The 7,500-nt window shown below is 40.2% G+C and overlaps 1 protein-coding gene across 1 annotated transcript in view; it reads right to left on the bottom strand.

Annotated features, from left to right (window-relative positions):
- The window catches only part of ankfn1b (ankyrin repeat and fibronectin type III domain containing 1b), a 275,489-nt gene that overhangs the window by 216,172 nt on the left and 51,817 nt on the right, over positions 1 to 7,500 (bottom strand). The gene's annotated exons all lie outside the window — the stretch shown is intronic.

Here is a 7,500-nt window from a genome sequence, read left to right as displayed (position 1 = left end):
GAAGTGGTTCATGTATGTTTTATAATATAATAATTCATATCTGCAAAGTAATTAGTGACTAAAGCTGTCAAATAATTGTAGTGGAGTAAAAGTACAATATTTGCCTCGGAGATGTAGTGGAGTAGAAGTAAAAGTACTGAAAATGGTTAATACTCTAGTAAAGTTAAAAAATACCTAAAACATTTAGGTACAGTACTTGAGTAAATGTACTTAGTTACTTTACACCACTTCCCAGACCCAGGAATACACAGGTGTGTACACACGTAACTAAAGGAATAGCGCTATACAGTACATAATAGGCTTACACGTAAAGTATTTTCAATACACATACATACACACAAACGCATAGAGCCGAACTGACACAAAATGAAGATGGCATCTACTACCAGAGGTGTTTTAACACACTCACCGCCAAAGGGGAGAATTCTCCCCTTTTATTTTATTTTTTTTATTTTGTTTTTGAATTCCTAAAATGTTTCTCTAATTTTTGAGTATAAATGTATAACCCTAACCCTAACAAATTAAAAGATATTAAAAAATTAATTTAAAAAAATCCATTCACTTCAATGTTAAAAAATAAACGGACAAATAATTCACATTAAATCTATAAAAAAATGATTAAAAACCCTGGCAGTGGGTGATTTTATTATGAATAAACTTTGGCGGTGATAAAGGGGTAATTTAATTTCAGACTGCTGCGATTTTTCTCTGCAACCTTCTAGATGCTTCATTTATGATCTGTCCTACTAGATCGGAGAACTGCGAAGTATTTTTATTTTACCCCTTTTTCCCCCCAATTTAGTCGTTATGCCAATTGATTCCTCCCCACCCACATTTCTGTGTTGCCGCATCCTACTGACTCACCTGCCAGTGAGGAGCCCCCACCAGGAGGACGTAGGGCCTTTCGTCCTACTCCTCCCAGCCAACACTCCCCGCTGACAGGTGCCGGCCCCCGGCCCCCGGCGCACAGAAGTATGTGCAATGACCGATATCACCCTCTCTCCGCCCGGTTTCCCTCCCCCCGAACACGGGCAAATTGTGTTCGTGTAGACGCTCGACAGAGCCGGAGGATGCACCATGGTGGATTTGAACCCACAACCTCTGTGGTGGTGGGCAGTGACTTTACCACTGAGCCACCCGAGCGCCCTCGAACTGCGTATGAATCAAGCTTAAAACTGTTTTGTCTTGTCGCAACTCTTCGGAGAACCGAAACGAACTGTGCATGATGAGTATGTCTACGTTTAAGTCCAGTCTCCAACACGAAGCCACCACCGCGGCAATAATAAGAGATGCCATTTATCCCTGTAGCAAACTGATGAAGTCAGTTCTCCTAACGCCATGGGGAAACAGCACATTTCTTACTCATTCATGACCGGGTTCAGTTGGCTTCAAGGCCATTTATCTCAATCAGTGGGAATGTTTTCCTACCCTGTGTCTAGGCTATGTATATGTATGACTGTGTGTGTGCTGTCAAGCAGGGGGGCCAGGGCTGATTAGTAGCTTCTGCCCACCTTGATTTACCTTTGTTTTCTTCTTCTCTTCTCTTTTAACCTTGAGCGCTTTATTCTTTTGTATCGTCGTGCCTTCACATCTCCTGAATGTTTTACCCATTTGTATGTATTATATCTCTATTTATCTTTTCCAGCCATCGATTGTCTGGCGTTCACTTCCCTCATTAACCTCATGTTGTTGATTTTTCTCCTCATGTTACCTCTCCTCCCTCGTTTCAATTCAAACATTTCTACAGAGGCGTATGATTACTTTGTCGTTTGATGTTTATTCTACTGTACTCTCCCCCAATTATGTACTCTCCCCATTGCACATACAGCCTTCTTATTTAATTTGATTTCATTTCATACAGTTCTGTAATATTATTCTTATAATTATCGTGCAAATGTTGTATTGATTTGTTTATGTGGCAGGGAGAAATAGAAGGAGAAGAATAAACCTGCACACTCATCTGCTCCAATGTAAATGTATTGACAACGTTTCAAGCCAAGGCTCTTCATCGGGTCAAACTCTTTGACCCCATGAAGAGCCTTGGCCTCAACCACCTCAACCTCAAGTGATGTGCGTATTCTATTAGTTTCTTTATGTGGCAGGGACAATGCACAATAACGAACATTACACTGACGATGTTGCACATCTTGTGGGGGGATAAAATATATTTGAACCCTTTAAGACCTGGAACGCATCTGTGTCATTTTAGGTTTCTTTTGCTATTCAAAAATAGCACGAGTGCTTGTAGATCTGCTATTTTTGAAATAATTGTGAATTTTATTTTTAAACATTATTTTCAAAAAACTGTTAGGATTTAGAAAAAAAAATTAGAATCGGCCTCAGGTCTTAATGGGTTAAAGCGTACTATAGTTTTGACTCCAATTGGCAGATTCCACAACTCATTAGCCATTTCATTATATAACAGGACACGGAGAGGACTAACACCGCTTATGACACACCATGGCCGTTTCATTTGTATTCTGGGGCAGCTGCAAACTTTTTGCAAGCATTAATTGGACAAATCTTTTAATGATCTTGCTTGTCACAGCTGAATCAACCACCCGATTTTCACCCGAAGTTTCATGTGCCAAACTAAACAAATGACGGCACATAAACTCGATTCAATTGGGGGTTATTGTCCATGGATAGATTCAGCAATCTCATGAAACCTCATGAAACTAGAATGGGGGCGCTCATTGGACGCACGCACACGCACACGCGCACGCACATGCACACGCACTCGCGCACACACACACTCACACACACACACTAAATGTACTTGAGTAAAAGTACAAAAGTATTGGTATCAAAATGTACTTAAAGTACCAAAAGTAAAAGTACTAGAATGTTTGAAAATAGCAGATCTACAAGCTCACAACGCGTCGCATCACGTCGCGTTGTGAGCTTGTAGATCTGCTATTTTCAAATAGCCTAGGTATAAAATAGGGCTAAAGTGGTTAATGTGTGTTTTATAATGTAACAATTTATATCTGCAAAGTAACTAGTAACTAAAGTTTTCAAATAATTGTAGTGGAGTAAAAGTACAATATTTGAGATGTAGTGGAGTAGAAGTAAAAGTATAGACAATTGGAAATACTTCAGTACTTCAGTAAAATTGTACTTAAGTACAGTACTTGAGAAATGTACTTAGTTACTTTTCTCCACTGCCTATAACCCATTTTGTCTGGTCTGTTAAAACCCATTTTTCTCAGTTTTATCCTTGGGTGGTTTGAGAACATTGGAGTGATAAGTATGACTCGTCTCACTGAATGACTCCTGCTCTAATGGAAGAGTCAAATAACAAGTTAGAGCTCGTTAATCACGAAAATTACAATGTCAAACTGCATCAAAAGTAATTACGTTGTATTTCCACGGAGCCGCCTGTGACTTTTCTATTCTAGCATCTGCCCAAGCATTTCTAACAATAAACAGGACCTCAAAAAACGAAGAATTCAAGGATGCTGCTACATTTCAAAATGTGCACTTTAAAGTTCTCCACAGACAGTAAAAGTTCACATCTATGTTTAATGCAAGCCGACATGAGTGTGAGAGCTAGTGCCTGGAGAAGGGGACATATACAGTACAAAGGCAGCGCTCATCCCCGGAGCAAAACTATATTTAGCTAGTTAATCCCTTTTCATTGTAAGATGACGAGGGACATGGCGGGTCACTTGCTGGGGATTTCTGAAGTGTTGGAGAGAGATGTAAATATTTTGCCCACACAAGCTGGATTCACAATAACTATAAGTCACAAAGCGATCACCATTTCTCACGTACACATTAAGACAGTGGTTCTCAACCAGTGGTCCGGGGACCACCACCAGTGGTCCTTGAGGGGGTTCCAGGTGGTCCCCGGCTAAATGATGGAGGGTTGGTAACCAAATGGACCGATTTTAGATCTTTAACTCTTGAGAGCGTAAAATGAAACCAAATGGACCCGTAAGGGTCCATTTGGGTCATTTTACGCTCTCAAGAGTTAAATGATTGTTAAACATCTGCATTACTTAATTTACAAGTCTACTCAATTAGAGAATGTAGAAGAATTGTTATTTTGATCAACGTTTGCCTGTCATCTCTCCTATTGGTACCAACATCAATACAGCATGGAATTGTGGACAAAACAATATTCTACGTTTTGGGTCTGAGAGGCTAAATCTCCTCAAACGGTGAAATCCGTGGCTCAAATGCTAAATAAATAATGGACTGTGATATGAAAAGGGTTGACCACCCTTTTACCACTACATTAAGACACAAACAAGTTAAAAACCTCAACATCCATACATAACATTACATTACGGTAATTTAGCAGACGCTTTTATCCAAAGCGACTTACAATAAGTGCATTCAACATTAGGTAGGCAAGAAAACTACTAATCACCAGAAGTCTTAAGTGCATTCTCTTCTAAAACAAGCAACTAAGAGCATACCTAGCGCTAAGGAAAAAAGTGCAATATATCAGCTACCTACTCTCTTAAACAGATGAGACAAATAGGAAAATCAAATGAGCAAGAGCTAAAACAAATAAGTGTATTGAATAAAGAAGATCCAATAAAAGGGTGTGTGTAGGGTTTTCAGCCTACACACACACTCACTGTCTATATATATATATACAGTATATATATATACAGCCATATAGCTCAACGTGCTATATGCCATCAAGGCACCGTGGATCCATAGGGATCTGTGAAACGGCAGGTGTGACAAGGCACGAGATCGTTATCTCTCGCTAACTAACGAACGGGGGGGGAGACGCACTCGTACGACGGCGCTTTCGTGCGGAAACGTCTCTCCTCCTCCTGTTGAGAAGTAGAGACGGCAGATCTCTGTCCCCATCACTCACACAACATCTAACACACTGCAGACTGCAGAGCTCTGTGCTCCTGCTCCTCTCCAAGGCTGTGTGTCTCCACCTGTCATCATGTCAGCTCAGAGACAAGAGGCACCCAGAGGACCTCTTGGGTATTGGGTGGGTGGGTGGGGCGGGGGGTTGTACAGGAAGAGGGTGCTGCTAGAGAATTGCAGATCTTTTTTTTAATACGTTAATATGTTAAATAAAAACAATCTATAAGCTCACAACGTTGTGTGAGTAATACAATATAGGGCATTAATTTACAAAAAAATACATAAAACGTTGAAACATGGAGATACAAGGTTGCTAACCGACAGATGTAGAGCAGGAGATGGACAGATGCAAAGGGAGGATCGAAAGGGCAAAGAAAGAAAATGAGAGAGACACTGAGGGAGATAAAAAAAAGCAGCATTAGGGAGGGGGCTGTTTAAAAGAGATCGAGAAATAGCATGTGGGAGAGTGGGTGCGTGAGAGAAACAGAGAGAGAGAGAGAGAGAGAGAGAGAGAGAGAGAGAGAGAGAGAGAGAGAGAGAGAGAGAGAGAGAGAGAGAGAGAGAGAAAGAGAGAGAGAGACAGAGAGAGACAGAGAGAGACAGAGAGAGACAGAGAGAGACAGAGGCTTTATCACTCTAAACTAATTTCTCACTTTACATGCAGAGTATTTAAACAGAAAAAGGAAACAAAATAGCCTGAGAGATCAGCTGTATGCGAGTCTTGCGAGAGGAGATTTGATGAAAAGAGATATGGGGGGTATGGATAAAATAAGATAAGACCTCATCACTACAATTTACATGTACAATTTGAACAGAATCAGGATATGTTTTTATTATCTGATGATCAATTCATATTCACTTTTGAATATATTCGCTTGATTAAAGTTTTAAACCTACACACAATAATGTAATGGTTCAGTAACCCTGGATAAACCCTGATGTCTGCAACAATCTAAAACGTGAAAAAAACTATAAAGTGAAAAGACAGCAAAAAGAATAATGCTCACATATACACAAGCACTACTTTCCAATCACACATTTGTGTCAATCAGAAGCTTTCATACTAGAAGTAAACTTCTGCAGGTGTGATGGAGCGTGAGCCTGCATACGTTATATCCGTTCATTGGTTTTGGGTTTGGTAAACAAGAACATTCTTTTTCCCCCCTAATACTCCGGCTGTCAGGGAGGTCATTATAACTTTCCTGAGCCATGAAATGAGTTTTCAAAGTGCGCAATGTGACACATTTACAGAAAATGGACTTAACCCATTCAAACCCGGGGTGGCATCTCTGTCATTTTAGATTTCTTTGGGCTATTCAAAAATAGCAGATATACAAGCTCATAGCGCGGCAGTCGGTGCCGCGCTATGAGCTTGTAGATCTGCTATTTTTGAAAAATCAGGAAAACTTTGCAACTATTTGATTTTTTTTTTTTTATATAAATATTTTACAAATGTTCGCTTTAAAAACATATATTCCAAGGTTTGCACAAATTCACGATTTAAAAAATATAGCAGATCTACAAGCTCATAGCGCTGCCGCGGCACCGAGTGCCGTGCTATGAGCTTGTAGATCTGCTATTTTTGAATAGCCAAAGAAATCTAAAAATGACACAAATGATGCTTTCCCGGTCTTAAAGGGTTAATCAACACAGCAGCCGATAACACAAAAGTGATAAATGTATCCATCTCATGCATGGATTAGGCCTCAGCGATGTAGACCTCCAACTGTATGGCTACAGCTAGAATATTAACAAATCATCAGTCATTCAGAGAGGGAACATTTTATCACATTTTCTCAGCCCATTGATTGGTCCACTAGTCCAGAGTCCAATTCAGAGACAGTATAATGAATATGGAAGGTGACAGAGGTAGTGGACAATGGACATACAATAGATTAGGGATGGGCTGATATGAAAATTACAAGTCACGATTATTGTGGATTAACGATATCATCGCGATAATCAAAATATGCTTAAAATTTAAAATGCCACTTTTGTTAACCACTTTGTTAACCCCAGCATCCCTATTCTGGGGGGAATGTTTCGCCCAAAATAGCCGATCTACAATTCAGTTAGACACTTAAAGGAATAGTTCACCCCCAAAATTACTTTTTTTCTATTGATTAGTCACCCCATGGAGACTTGAATTTTTTTCGTTTTTGTCGCATTCCTAAGCCAATAATTTGATGACCGGCAGTGGTTCCGAGACACAAAGAGTCTCCTTTGCGTCTCCTACCGGAAACCGCTGCCTACCGGTCCGCTTGGTCATCAATTTATTGGCTTAGGAATGCGACAAAAACAAAAAAATATCCATGAATTGAAGTCTCCATGGGGTGACTAATCGATAGAAAAAAGTTCTTTTTTGGGTGAACTATCCTCAGGATTAACCATTTACCATTTATTGCAATGATATTGCATTCAGTTTGGCAGGTGTGACTCTGCTCCTGTGATACTACAGATTACCTGCGCAAAGCATGACACCACAGAATCATTTATTAACATTATGAAACTAAATGCCACAGGGAGGTAGGAGGTGGAGGGAATGTGAGAGCTGACAGCTTGTACGACGAGCTGTGACAGCATGAGCAGTGAATAGTGGACTGCTTCAATGAACCGCCTGAGGTCTGGGCCGCTGGCGTAGCGGTCCGGGCACCTATA

Source organism: Gymnoscopelus braueri (genome assembly GCF_963280865.1).
Source record: "Gymnoscopelus braueri genome assembly, chromosome: 17".
Lineage (NCBI taxonomy): Eukaryota > Metazoa > Chordata > Actinopteri > Myctophiformes > Myctophidae > Gymnoscopelus > Gymnoscopelus braueri.
Note: the sequence above shows the minus strand (reverse complement) of the source record. Positions and strands in the feature narration are given on the sequence as shown.